Below are 15,936 nucleotides of genomic sequence, written 5' to 3'. Positions count from 1 at the left end.
CTGTCCCCATATATAACTAATTTGTGCTGTACACCAACAAGAACATGCTTTATTTTCCATACCAATTTATAACCCACAGACTGTATAAAGCAAGGTTAGTGGCTATTGAAAATACCACCAGGACAGGGCTAGCTAAAGACACATTTGGTAGTGTGTTAAGTATAAAAAAAAGACACTGTAGAGTTTTTTTCCCATCTTTATTAACTTGAGTATTTATTATTTACATTTCGATTGTTATTCTCCTTCCGGGTTTCTGGGCCAACATCCCCCTAATCCCTTCCCCTCCCCTTCTCTATGGGTGTTCCACTCCCTATCCATTTAAAAACAAATCTTACACAGCCTTACATTTCAATTTTTTTCTTTAAATGGAGTGAGTTATTTACAGTGGTTTTGAATGCTTTATACAGAAGGAAAAAAAACTGCGCTAGAACCAATTTATTCATCATCAGCTTCTTCCTTGTCATCTTCCTCTTCTTACTCCTCTTTCTCATCCTCTGCGTCCTTCTCATCATCTTCCTCTTCCTTCTTTTTCTCTCTCTTCTCAGCCTTGACCACCCCCTTTTTTGCTGCATCAGGTTTTCCATTAGCTCTGTAGACAGCAATATCCTTCTCATACTTCTTCTTCAGCTTGGCGGCCTTCTTCTCATAGGGCATCTTGTCATCCATGGCAGTGTTGTTCCACATCTCTCCTAGTTTCTTTGCAACATCACCAATGGATAAGCCAGGATGCTCGCCTTTGATTTTTGAGTGGTAGTCAGAACAGAACAAGAAGAAGTCCAAAGGAGGCCTCTTAGGGGCATTGGAGTCCTTGAACTTCTTTTTGGTCTCCCCTTTCGGGGGAGAATGTAGGTTTTCATTTGTCTTTCATAAAGAGCCTTGTCAGCCTTCGACATATCTTCAAATTTCCCCTTTTCTTTAGCAGATGTGGTCTTCTAACTCTCTGAGCACTTCTTGGAGAACTCTGAGAAGTTGACCAAAGCATCTGCGTGCTTCTTCTTGTGCTCAGCCCAGCATGTTCGCACATAGAATGCATACGAGGAGGACATTTTGCCTCTCAGCTTCTGAGGCTCTCCTTACCCATGTTTAGTTGATTTTCCTCTGCAAGGCAGAAAGTCGCCCAGTGCCTGTCCGGCTCTCACTTGCTCTGGCATTGTCTCTATGGAGCTCAATGTACTACAATGGCTCTAGCTTCTTTATTCTTTCCCTTAACTCTACCATTGTGGTCCCCATGGTTAGTCGATAGTTGGCTGCGAGCATCCACAACAGGGGAAAGCTATATCATGTTCCTGTCAGCAAGTACTTCTTGGCATCAGCAACAGTGTTTGGGTTTGCTGTCTGCAGAAGGCAGGGATCCCTATGTGGGGCAATCTCTGGATGGCCTTTCCTTCAGTTTCTGCTCCACACTTTGTCCATGCATTTCCTTTAGACAAGAACCATTCTGGGTTAAAATTTTTGAGATGAGTGGGTTGCCCCACCCTCAACTGGGGGCCATTACTACCCACTGGGCATTTTTTCTACAGGTTCTATCTCCCTTTTTTTCTTATTTCAACTAATGTCATCCATATTGGGTCCTGGAAGACTTGCTGTCCTGGCATTTGGGACTTTCTAGTGGCTCCCCTCAGTTCCCCACCCCCACTGCTACATACCTCCATTCAATTTTCTGACCCTCTATTCTTCCCCCAGTTTTCTCCCCACCTAATCCTGCACCCAATTTCTCTCCCCCTACCTGTCCATCCAAGATACTTCTTTCTACCTCCTGTGGTTATTATGTTCCCCCTTCTAAGTATAACTGAAGCATCTGAACTTTGGTCTTCCTTCTTAAGTTTCATATTCTCTGTGAGTTGTATTTTGGATATTCCAAGCTTTTCCCTAATATCCACTTATCAGTGAGTACATACCAGTTCATTTGTGTCTGGGATACCTCATGCAAGAAGATATTTTTAGTTCACTCCATTTGTTTGAGAATTAACCAAGCAAGTGGAAGATCTATACAACAAAACTTCAAGTCTCTGAACAAAGAAATTAAAGAAAACCTCCGAAGATGGAAAGAACCCCCACCTCATGGATCAGCAAGATTAACATAGTAAAAATGGTCATTTTACCAAAAGCAATCTACATATTCAATGCAATCTCATCAAAATTCCAACTAGTTCTTCATAGAGATAGAAAGAGCAATTCTCAAATTCATCTGGGCTAACAAAACTACCATGAGAGTGAAAAATATTTTGAACAGTAAGAGAATTGTAACAGAAATCACTTTCCCTAACTTCAAGCTGTCCAAAAGTGATAAAACAGCATTGTATTGGTACACAGACAGATATGTAGATTAGTGGAATAGAATTACAGATGCAGAATTGAACTTATACATCTATGATCACCCGATCTTTGAGAAAGAAGCCAAAACCAAAGCCATTCAGTGGGAAAAAAGACAGCATATTCAACAAATGGTGCAGTCTCAACCCTCAGCATGTGGAAGAATACAAATTGATCTCCTTGTACAAAAATGAGGTCCAAGTGGATGAAGGATCACTACATAAAACCACATACATGGAATCTAATAGAAGAGACAGTGGAAAAAGCCTTGAACACATTGTCACAGGAGAAATTCTCTGCACAGAACACCAATGGCTCAGACTCTAAGATCAACTATAGACAAATCGTATCTCATAAAATTGAAAAGCTTCTGCAATGCAAAGGAAACTGTCATAAGGACAAAATGGCAACCTAGAGAATAGGAAAACTTCTTTACCAACTGTATATCTGATAGGGGCTATTATCCAATATATATAATAAAGAACTCATGAAGTTAGAACTTCCTAGAAAATGCAAATAACACTATTATTAAAAATGGGTATAGAGCTAAACAAAGAATTCTTAACAGAGGAATGTCGAATGTCTAAGAAGCACCTAAAGACATGTACAACATCTTTAGTTATCAGGGATCTACAAATCAAAATGACCCTCAGATTCAAAGATGCAAAGACCACAAACCAAGTGGAGAGCAGATGCTGGCAAGGATGTGGAGAAAGAAGAACAAGTCTCTTTTTCTGGTGGGACTGCAAGCATGTACAACCACTCTGAAATTTAGTGTAGTGGTTTCTCAGAAAACTGGATATAGTACAAGTACTCAGCTGTACCACTTCTGGTTATGTACCCAAACAATGCTCCAACATATAACTAGGACACATGCTCCAAAATGTTCATAGCACTATTATTTATAAAAGCCTGAAGCTGGAAATAACTAAGATGTTCTTCAACAGAGGAATGAATGGAGAAAATTTGGTACAGTTACACAATGGAGCACTAATCAGCTATTAAAACAATGACATCATGAAATTCGCAGGTAAATGAATATCACTTGCATTTTTATCTTGGCTATTCCAACTGGTATGAAGTGGAATCACAGGGTCCTGTGACTCTTACCAGGCAAGTATCTGCATGACAAAAACTTCAAGTCTCTGATGAAAGAAATCAAAGAAGATCTCAGAAGATTGAAAGGTTTCCCATGCTCATGGATTAGCAGAAATTATAGAGTAAAATGGCCATTTCATCAAAAGCAATTTACAGATTTAATGCAATTCCCATCAAAATTCCAACTCAATTCTTCACAAAGCAATTCTCAAATTCATCTAACATAACAAAATCCCAGGATAGTGAAAACTATTCCCAACAATAAAAGAACTTTATGGGGAATCACCATTACTGACCTCAAGCTCTACTACAGAGTAATAGAGATAAAAAAAACCTTCATGTTATTGGTACAGAGACAGACATGTAGATCAATGGAATAGAATCGAAGACCCAGAAATAAACCCCACACATATGGTCACCTGTTCTTTGATAAAGAAGCCAAAACCATTCAGTGGAAAACAGACAGCACATTCAACAAATGATGCTGGCTCAACTGTTGCTTGGCATGTAGAAGAATGCAAATTGATCCATTATTATCTTCTTGTACAATGCTCATGTCCAAGCAAATCAGGGACTAAAACCAGATACACTAAAATCCTTTTTATATTAAAAAATATGGCATATAATTATTAAGGAAGTAACATAATACAAATTATAGATTGTTTAGAAACTAAAAATGATTATTATTCCTTAAAAAGAGAAAGAAAATAACCAAATGGCACCAATATTTTTCAAAAGGAAAACATCTTACATAATAACTCTTGCTATGTTACAAATACATCCATCTATTAGACTATAGAAATGCATGTTTTTTCTGATACCAACATAAGTAAACAGAAAAAAAAAAACTTGGCCATGTAAAAAATTTAAACTTCTCCACTTAAGAGAAAAAAGAGTGTCTAAGACACAATGTTAAAAACAAATGCTGTGTTTACATTCAGTAACATACAGTGATCCCTGTTACTAACTCATTGCTGAGAAGTATATTGTAGTTTTTTTTACAACCATCATGAATGAATTAGCTTTAAATTAATAGGCACTTTACGAATTTCACCACAAATCTAACCTTTGGTCATTCTGTTCATTGTTAAAATAAAAAGAATGTCAAACTTAATAATCAAGGTGCTGGTTGGGATAGTTTCTTAATGTGTTTTGTCAAAAGTGAAAGAAAACACCAAATAAATTCTAGTTATAATTAGATTTCATTTCTATATGGTAGTATGATTTGACTACAAATTTGAGGGCCTGATTTACAAATATAACACTTCTCTTATTTCTTTATTTTGGACCCTCTATGTATAAATATTATGCTGTACTTATCTATCATGTACTTATCTATCTTCTCTATATGGTTCATATCTATCTGGCTATTTTTTCATCAGTCCTCATCCTGAAAATTGTCTATTCTTTTAGACTCTCACATAATTACCTTGGATCCATCTAAAAGACCAACATCAATTATGTCATATTATGTAACATGATTATGACATTAACGTCTGTCTATCCTCATAGGGTATGAGAATTAAAGTGAGATATCCCTGGGACGCTATTTTAGAATTCTCTTTTCTGGAATCAAATAGAAACCATGTGTGGTACTTTTGCAAAAATCATCTTCGTCACAAAGAAAACTGAGATTTGTATCTGAAGGAATAATACATGTACAATGTAAAGAAATGTCCTGCTGAAGGCCAACTTCAAATGTATGAAGATCCCATTGTTTAGACACAGGATTTCATTCCCCTATGCTGAAGCTACCATGAAATTTTCTATAGGAACTCAAATAGTAGGAACCTTTGGACATTTGCATGAAGAGATTATATTTTACTCAGGGAGAAAAAGTAGCAAAAACACCAACAAAAACTAAATTTTACTACAAAAATGTTTGACGAAGACAAAAACCATTCTCTTCTAAGAAAAGTCTGTGTTAGATGCGTGTGGATATACACACAGACATATAGTCCACGTATATCTCAGTTCCCATGTGTGAACAGAGAAAAATTATTTATATTATGATTCATAATGAACTAAAAATTGCCTTCTATCTCCATAATCTGTGATCAATCATAGAAGAAATATCATTTTAATGGAAGTATAGCATTTCAAATTAAGAATTTCCTACTTTTTCTATTATCCATAATAGTTTGTATGATCTTTTAAAAGAAAAAATCACAGCAGACTAACACTACAAGGTTACAGGTTTAGTTAAGTGATGTCTTATGGATGAGTGGTCTGTAACTCAAGAAATCAAAGAGATGAATCTGGGGTAATTTTAAAAATAGAATTGTACAAAACAGAAGAAAAAGGAAAAAAAGTTGTTTTTTTTTTAATGAGGTTGTTCATTGTAAGTATAACTAGGGCATGTTGAACTTAGGAATGTCAGGTAATAGTAATGTCTGGCCTTCCTTACGTGGGTTGATAACATAGAGAAAGAAAGAATCTAGGAAAACAAGATATTGCTGTGAAAACCAATTATCTTTAGTTTTACAAAATGTCACTATTCACCAAAAATGGAGAAGCTATGCAAAATGGCAGGTTCATAACTACCAGCAGGAATTGTTACAGTGGGAATTGTTCAGCAGGAATTGTTCCTCTAAGGAAGACTGAAGAAACTCTTGCTAAAGGACTATGATATTATTCTCTAATACTCACATGCATTCAAATCATACACACACAGCAGATTAAAATGATTCATGCATGTATATTCTGTGTTAGCCTGGTGTGTTGAAAATTTTTAGTGTATGTTTTGAAATTGTTTCTTCATTTATCTCAGAGCCTTGCTCAACTATCACATGGGAAGAGAGTAGGGTGTTGAAGTCTCCCACTATTATTGTGTGGGATGAAATGTGTGCTTTGAGATTTATTTTTTGCTTTGAGCTTTAGAAAAGTTTCTTTTATGGATGTGGATACCCTTGCATTTTAAGTATAGATGTTCAGAATTGAGAGTTCATCTTGGTTCATCACTTTGAGAAGTATGAAGTGTCCATACTTTTTTTTTGATGACTTTTGGTTGAAAGTCAATTTTATTTGATATTAGAATGGCTACTCAAGCTTGTTTCTTGGGACCATTTGCTTGTAAATTTTTTCCAGCCTTTTAGTCTAGGGTAGAATCTGTCCTTATCACTGATATGTGTTTTGTATATGCAGCAAAATGCCTAGATCCTGTTTACATATGGAGTCAGTTGGTCTAGGTCTTTTATTGGGTAATTGAGTCCATTGATTTTAAAAGATTAAGGAAAAGTGATTGTTGCTTCCTGTCATTTTTGTTGTTAGAAGTGGAATTATATTTGAGTAGCTATCTTCTTTTGGGTTTGTTGAAAAATTACTTTCTTGCTCCTTTTGGGTGTAGTTTCCCACCTTATGTTGGAGTTTTTCTTCTATTATCCTTTGTAGGGCTGGATTTGTAGAAAGATATTATATAAATTTGTTTTTGTCATGGAATATCTTAATTTCTTCATCTATGGGAATTGAGAGATTTGCTAAGTATAGTTCACTAGGCTGGTATTTGTGTTCTTTTAGGGTCTGTATGACATCTTCCCAAGATCTTCTGGCTTTTAAATCTCAGGGGGAAGTCTGGTACAATTCTGATAGGTGTGCCTTTATATGTTACTTGACCTTTTCCCCTTCCTGCTTAAATATTCTTTCTTTGTTTAATGCATTTGGTGTTTTGATTATTATGTGAAAGGAGGAATTTCTTCTCTGGTACAGTCTATTTGGAGTTCTGTAGGCTTTTTATGTTCATGGGCATATTTTCTTTAGGTGAGGGAAATTTTCTTCTATAATTTTATTGAACATATTTACTGGCCCTTTATTTGGAATCTTTGCTCTCTTCTTTACCTTTTATCCTTAGGTTTGGTCTTCTTGTCTGGATTTCCTGGATGTTTTGAGTTAGGATCTTTTTTGAATTTTGCATTTCCTTGGATGTTTCTGTCCATGCTTTCTATGGTATCTTCCGTCCCTGAGATTCTCTCTTCTATCTCTTGTATTCTGTTGGTGATCTATGACTCCTGTTTTCTTTCCTAGGTTTTCTATCTCCAGGTTTTTCCTCCCTTTGTGATTTGTTTATTGTGTCTATTTCCATCTTTAGATCCTGGATAGTTTTGTCCAATTCCTTCATCTGTTTAATTGTGTTTTCTGGTAACTCTTTAAGTGATATTTTTGTCTCCTCTTTAAGGGCTTCTAGATGTTTACCTGTGTTCTCCTGTATTTATTTGAAGAACTTTTATTTATGTCTAGTTTAATGTCCTCTCTTATCATCATGAGATGTGATTTTAAATTCAAATCTTGCTTTTGCAGTATGTTGGACTATCCAGGACTTGTAGTGGAAAAACTGGGTTCTGGTGATGCAAAGTTGGTTTCTGTTGTTTGTGTTCTTGTTCTTGCCTCTTGCCATCTGGTTATCTCTAGTGCTACCTGCCCATGCTGTCTCTGACTGGAGCCTGTCCCTCCTGTGATTCTGGTTTTGTCAGAACTCCTCAGAGTCCTGATGTTTGTGTAATCCTTTTATTCTGGAATCCTGGAATCCTGAGACCCTGGGAGTCAAGATGATTCTGGGATCCTTGATCCTGGTGTGCCCAAGCTTCTGAGATCCTGTTGTGTCAATGTTCCTGGGAGTCCAGGTTACTCCGGGTGTTGCAGGAATGAGAAGGAAGCCAGAGCCCTGGGTCTGCTCCAGACACAGCTGCAAGGTAGAAAGGACCTATGGCTTCGATTGGGCAGTGGCTTCTGTTTTCCTTGATTGCTGTGCGGGTCCCAGTTAAGCTGCTTGTTGGGGAAAAAAGTTGGGGACTCAACTGTGACTGTGAGTGTAACAGAATTCCAGTGATTCTGAGTGTGTCTAACTACAGAGAATTGGGATTCCTCTGTGATCCTGTGATCCTGTGATACTCTGCATGTCAGAACACGTAGGAGTTGGCCTCCCTCCAGGTGTTTTAGGAGTGGGATCCAGGTTCAGGCTCAAACCAAAAAAGTTTTTAGACCACTGGCTGTGCAGGGGATTCCTGTGTCCCTGGATCCTAGGGGTCCCAGTTACTCTGAGTTTGGGGGCACACATTGTGGCCTCATTCAACAAAACTAGAAAATCTGGATTAAATGTACAATTTTTTAGACGGATAACAGGTACTAAAGTAAAATCAGGATCAGATAAACCATCTAAACAGTCCCATAACCCCCAAAAATATAGAAGTAATCACTGAAAGCCTCCCAACCAAAAAAGGATAAGGATCAGAAGGGTTTAGTAAAGAATTTGCTCAGACCTTCAAAGTAGACATAATAACAAGACTCTTCAAACTCATTCATAGAAACAGAATGAACAGTGCCAAATTCATTTGAAGAAGCCACAATTACACTTATATATAAACCACACAAAGACCCAACAAAGAAGGAGAACTTCAGACCCATTTCCCTTATGAATATTGATGCAAAAATCGTCAATAATATCCTCACAAAACAAACCCAAGAAAACATAAAAAAGTAATGCATCATGATCAAGTAACCTTCATCTCAGAGATGCAGGGATGGTTCCATATACGGAAATCCATTAACACAATCCATTATATAAGCAAACTTAAAGTAAAAAATACCCATGTTCATCTCATTGGATGTTGAAAAAACATTTGATAACACTCAATACCTCTTCATAGTAAAAGTCTTGGAAAGATTAGAAACAATTCCTAAAGATTGTAAAAGCAATGTACAGTAAATCAGTAGTCAACATGAAAGTAAACTGAAAGAAGCTTGAAGCAATCCCACTAAAATCAGGAACTAGACAAGTCTTCCCACCCTCTCCCTACACATTCAATATAATACACAAAATCCTAGCCACAGCAAATAGGCAACAAAATCACCAACCAATGAATTCAAATAAAGGGACCCATAGCTCCAACTGCATATACAGCAGAAGATAGAATTGTCTGGTATCAATAGGAGAAGAATCCCTTGGTTCGGTGAAGGCTCCTTTCTGCACTATAGGGGAATGCCAGGACATTGAGGTGGGAGTAGGTGGGTGAATGGGAGAAAATCTTCATGGAAGCAGGGTGAGAGGAGGATAACATTTGAATGTAAATATATAAAGTATCCAAACAAATAAAATAAAATAAAAAGGATGTCAAAGGATACACATGGGAAAATAAAGAAGTCAAAAATATTACCATTTGCAGATAATATGATAGTATACTTATCTGACCCCAAGAATTCCAACAGAGAACTTCTAAACCTTATAAACAACTTCATCAAAGTGGATCAATATAAAATTAACTCAAACAAATCGGTACCCTCCATCATAGTCAAAGGAAAATCAAACTGAGAAAGAAATTAGGGAAATGACACTTTTCACAATATTCAGAAATGATATAACATAAATCGGTGTGACTCTAACCAAGCAAGTGAAAGCTCTATATGACAAGAACTTCAAGTCTCTGAAGGAAGCAATTGAAGAAGATCTCAGGAGATGGAAAGATGTTTCATGCTCATGATTTGAAAGGATTAATATAGGAAAAATGGCCATATTGCCAAAAGCAATCCACAGATTCAATGTAATCCCCATGAAAATTCCAACTCAATTCTTCGTAGAGTAGGAAAAAAAACTATTTAAAAATTCATTTGGAATAACAAAAAACCCAGGATAGCAAAAACTATTCTCAAAAATAACAGAACTTCTGGGGCAATCAGCATCCCTGACCTCAAGCTGTAGTAGAGCAATAGTGAAAAACTGTATTGGATTGGTACAAAACAGGCAGGTAGATAAATGGAATAGAACTGAAGAACCAGAAATGAACCTGCATATCTATGGTCACTTGATATTTGACAAAGAATTTAAAACCGTGCAGTAGAAAAAAGTCAGCCTTTTCAACAAATGGTGCTGGTTCAACTGGCAGTTAGCATGAAAAAGAATGTAAAATGATCCATTCTTATCTCCTGGTACAAAGTTCAAATCCAAGTGGATCAAGGACCTCCACATAAAACCAAATACACTGAAACTAATAGAAGAGAAACTGGAAAAAGGCCTCAAACACATGGGTTTCCCCTTAAGCAACTTCCTATCACATCCCTCTGCCCCCTGCTTCTATGAGAGTACTCCTGTACCCACCCACCCATTCTGTCCCTTCTCCCTGCCCTGGCATTGACTTACACTGGGGCATCAAGCCTTCACAGGACCAAGGACCTCTCTTCCCATTGATACCCAACAAGTCCATCCTTTGCTACATATGAGGCTGGAACCATGTATACTCTTTTGTTGGTGATTTAGTTCCTGAGAGTTCTGGGGTGTCTGATTGGTTGATATTGTTGTTCTTCCTGTGGGTTTGCAAACCATGTCAGTTCCTTTAGCCCTTTCTTTAACGCCTGTATTGAAGTTCCTGTGCTCAGTCTAATGGTAATCTACAAGCATCCACATCTGAATTGGTAATGCTCTGGCAGAGCCTCTCAGGAGAGAGATATATCAGGCTCCTGTCAGCAAGTACTTCTTGGCATCAGCAATAATGGTGTTTGTATATGATTAGTTTAGTAACTGTATATGGAATGGATCCTCTGGATGGCCTTTCCTTCAGTATCTGTTCTGCATTTTGTCTCTGTGTTTCCTCCCATGAGTATTTTGTTCCCCCTTCCAAGAAGGACTGAAATATCCACACTGGTCTTTCTTCTTCTTCTACTTCATGTGCTCTCTAAATTGTATCTTGGGTATTCTAAGATTTTGGGCTAATATGCAATTATCATTGAGTGCATATCATGTGTGTTCTTTTGTGACTGGGTTACCTCACTCATGATAATACCCAATATTGATTGCCATTCTTAATGTTAGTCCTATAGGAATTTATCAATTGCAACTTATCTCTTTACCTGACACAACATGATACTTTTTCATTATTTTGTCATTCATTTTCTAGCAATGTGTGGTTTATGAAGCAGGAGATAACCTGTCCTTGGATTTCAGTATTTTCTTTCCTAGAACAATGCTGAGCTCAGATGCTGTACATAATAATACATTCAACTCCTAAACTGGAGAATACATTTACAAAGAAAATAACCATATGAATTATATAATGTTACATGAGCTAATACATAGGTATCTTGTTTTTTTCTAGATTAAGACTTAATTATCATTCATTCAATCAGTTTACCTCTAAAAAATGAGCAATTATTTAACTGAGGATAGAAAATTATCAGTGATATCAATGAATCAGTTTTAGTAAGAATAAACACAAACATAGTCATATGCTTTTTTTTCTGATTCTTTGTTCTGCTGACAGTCCTAAATAATCCAGATTAATGAAGATATTGTTTTGTCAGAACCATGTAAGCTTTATTTAAGTTTTTCATTATAAAATTATATTTTAAATAATTTTCACTACCAATGAAATCACCCTGTTCAAAGATTAGGACATATCAACATATCTAGTTCTTGAAGAATTAGAGGAGGCTATTTTATGGTAAAAGCAATTGTTTTGAAGAAAAATGCACTTTCAATGGCACTGTCTAAACAGCAAAGCAGAAAAAGGTACCCTACAAAATACTATGCCATCCATGGCAGGTAAGGTTGGTTTACTGTTTTCTGTTCCTTTCAAAACTACTCTTAAAGCCTAATTATTTGTATTGCTGCCAAAATAATGCTGTTCTGCTCTTCATTTGAGTGACAAAATACGACAATACACTTGAGTCCTCTAAGTCCCTGGACAATTACACTAATGACTGTGATATATATATATATATATATATATATATTAAATGTCTTAATGTCTAACGTCTTCTTCAGAGCTTCAGGAAAAAATCTGCATATGTGTATGTAAAATGAGAGGTATTGTGAAACACTTACATTTCATATAACATGCTTAATATATTTATTATCCTATTAAAAACTACATTTCACTGTAATTAGTGCTAACCTGAACATTATATTTTGATATTTAGACTTTTCTGGTTTTTGTGAATCTGTTTTAAAGATTACTTTGATCTATAATAATAATAATACAAGATAAAACTACAAATAACCAATTTATGATAAACTATAAATTGTGAGACCTTTAAGATAAATGAATTATAACACATCTGCACGATCTGACAAGGCGTTCTTTGTTTTCTCACTTTCTATGCAGGCTGTCATTTTTGATTAAGGGTGAACATAAAATACCACAGCAGAAGGCAAAAATTAAACTGATCTTGACAGCCAAAATTATTCCACTGAGATAACTGGGGAGAGAAAAGACTTAATTACATTTTTAGGCTAGGCATGTGAACCAAATTCATCAGAATAGCCTAAACCAGAAAGCTACTGCTCATTGGGAAGTAAAGATTATTTCTTTAGAAACTACAGTGCAATATTAGGAACTGGGAAGACTAAGTTGCCTACCTCCAGCTTAAAATCATTTCCTAGTATACTGTAGAATATTTTAGAGCAGCTTTTTTGTCACTTGTGATGGTAACTGTGATATCCTTCAAAATTACTCATCAGAGGCATGAAATGTTTAAACCTAAGGTTGAGAGAGCACTTTAATAATTCCCTAAGTTGGGGTTGGGGATTTAGCTCAGTGGTAGAGCGCTTGCCTAGCAAGCGCAAGGCCCTGGGTTCGGTCCCCAGCTCCGAAAAAAAAAAGAAAAAAAATGATTCCCTAAGTTACTAAATTATAATTATATGTTATAATTATAATTATTATATAATTATAATTATATAATTATAATTATATATTATAACATGTTTCCAGCCCATACAGGTTTATACAACATGATATATATAAATGATGATATTATGAACATTAGCATTTCGCTCTTAATCTCTAATGTGATATTGCAATTAAATGCTATTTGGTACAAAATGTATCTGTACATTTTCCTATATGTCTACTCCACAATATCCTTTGGGGACTTTCAGAACACTAATGGCAAATAAAGTGTATGTAAACTATTAATGAAGAGATCATATAAAGTATTTTAAGTGAAGATAATTTAAGAAAGAAATATGGTTTATAATCTACTTATCATGAGGCAAATCAGCTTCAGTATTCTGTCTATGAAACTAATGGAAGAATATTATTTTAAATATCTCCTTTTATTCTAGTTATATATTTTTCCTCACTTATCCACCTTGCATCACATTGTTTTCTCAATGGTGGCAAATAAAAGGGATGATAACATTTTTTATGCTGCAATTGCTAACTTTATTCATTCAGTAGCTCCTAGAACAAACATCAAACAAGCCTGGGCTTTGGTCTGGGAGCTCATATCATATGTTAGAGAAGAAGCAAACTGTGACAAGGCTGAAAACTAAAGGTTCACAGTTAGTCACATTGGAGGTTTGTATTTCTACAGCCTAAATCATGGCAGTCACAGGTCTTTGAGGTCTTTCTGTATGTCCCACAGGGTGTACATACTCTTCCTGAGCTGAGCAACCTCATAGTCTTTCAGCTTCTGGTTGATGACCCTGGTCAGCCCCTGAGCATTAAGGATGCACAGGAGACTGAGGAAGACTTCATTCTCGATGCCATACATTCCCTTCACCATTATAGACACGGGGTAAACCTGAGAGAGGTTTTTCTGTATGGATTCAAGGAAGTCATCCACAGTTATACTGATGGCCCAGTTGGTGACAGCTTTTTAGCTTGATGACTTCAATAGACACTGTTCATCACCATCTTCTGCATCTTCTTCCAGTTCTCGCTCTCATTGTCTGTTTCCATCTTTGGATACAGTTCCTAGAGGGAGACTCCTGTCACTTACATCCCGCTCCACACAGCCACACTGGAGTCTCCATGCTCACCCAGGATCCATCCTTGGCAGGTGCTAGGATGACTGCAAAGCTTTGCAGCCATGAGGTAACGGAACAGAGCAAAATCCAGATTACATCTGCTTCCAAACACATGGTGACATAAGTAAGACTATCAACCTGGTTGGAAAACATGATTATGGTGCAGCCAGGGCTGTACTTGACGATCTGACGAATTGTGAACGTGAATATATTGACGTTTCTCTGCACCAGGATGAGCCTACTCTTCCCCTCCTGCTGGGAGACTCCTGCCATCACAATCTTAGAATTGGTTGTCAGGGAGTAATCTTCATCAGCCACAATTTTCGGAGTCTGGAGAAATAAACTCCCATGCTGCAGATCCATCATTTCTCCTCTGAGTTTGTCTTCCAAGACATCCACCAGGGCAAGTTCATCAGCCAGAGACATTCCCTGACCAACCTGTCCATTGCCTACTACAGGAATGTTGTTCAGGACTGCAGCCTCCTCTTCTATAACTGTGCAATGAGCTTTTCCTTAAGGGTTGCCATCTTGTCCAGACAAGAGGAGGCTCTGTGGCATGCTGAGGCAGGGAGACCACAGCAAAGTCAGCAGGCTGCTCTGCAGACAGCCGATTCTGACTCTACAAGGATGATAACTTTTAAACAAATTTCTACCATCTTTCACTGCACATCTACATGTACTTCTTGTCATTAAGAAATAAGGTGCCCTGGAATAGATACGAGTTTTAATAATAGCAAAGAAAAAGGCAACATGAAAGAAAATATTTTTTCTTAACTTTTCCTTTATGTGAGACATACATGTATAAAGCTATGTAGTTTCCTGTTATGTTATATCACAGAGCATAGTTATAGACATACTCAGGGAGAAATAATATATTTTAATATATATTATACTAGTTGACATGAATGAAGTCAAGAATTTATGTCTCATTACCAATATCATTGCCTCAGCATATGTCAGAATACAACAAAAAGACCGGCATTCTTAAGAATCTTTATTGTTTGTTTTGTTTTTTATAACGCTTTGTTCAAATTTATTCATAAATAACCTATTAAGGTTAGCATAGTCTGATGAAGTCAACCTCATGTTCAAAGAAACATGTTCAGTTCACATCTGTGGGGGAAAAAGATGGATTGGTTATACTACCATGGAATTGTCACAAAGTGCTAAAGGTAAAATTTGTTGGTTTATAATGTTATTAAACATGGTTGGCTCAAACAACAACAAAAAACCCATATCTATTTCAATGCCTAGTGCTAACTTTATAATACTAGATTCATGATATGAAAACTGTTCTATAAAAAGATTTAGTATCTACTCAAACATATTTTGAGCACTTTGACCCATTAATGTAGCCTAATATAGCTTCTTTAAATTCTAAGCCTATAACATACATAAGTTATCTGAAACATAAATTAGCTTGTGACTTTGTGATGAGTAATTATAATTATCAACCTGAAACAGTATAGAATCACCTGGGAAAAGATGTTCAATGCAGAATTGGTTAGATCAGGATGGTCATTGTTCCTCTATAGTGGGTATAATCTTGATTTTACTGAGGTGGGAAGACTCAAGCTCTGTGGTAGGCAGCATTTAAGGGTGTACTGCATTGTATGAGTAGAGAAAGCAAACTGAAAATAAGCATACAAGCATTTATTTATTTATTTATTTATTTATTTATTTATTGCTTTTGATTGTGAATGTGGATTGGTTTCTTTAAGTTCAGGCTAGTTTGATTTTATCAAAATAATAGGCCATAACCTCAAATTGTTAGTAAAAATAATCATTATCTT

The 15,936-nt window shown here is 36.3% G+C and overlaps 2 pseudogenes; both read right to left on the bottom strand.

Annotated features, from left to right (window-relative positions):
- Positions 1-435: 435 nt before the first annotated feature.
- LOC116887989 lies at positions 436-11,284 on the bottom strand (annotated as a pseudogene).
- Positions 11,285-13,722: 2,438 nt separating this feature from the next.
- On the bottom strand, positions 13,723-14,670 carry LOC116888714 (annotated as a pseudogene).
- Positions 14,671-15,936: the final 1,266 nt, after the last annotated feature.

The sequence above is a fragment of the Rattus rattus genome, chromosome X (genome assembly GCF_011064425.1).
Source record: "Rattus rattus isolate New Zealand chromosome X, Rrattus_CSIRO_v1, whole genome shotgun sequence".
Classification (NCBI taxonomy): Eukaryota; Metazoa; Chordata; class Mammalia; order Rodentia; family Muridae; genus Rattus; species Rattus rattus.
Note: the sequence above shows the minus strand (reverse complement) of the source record. Positions and strands in the feature narration are given on the sequence as shown.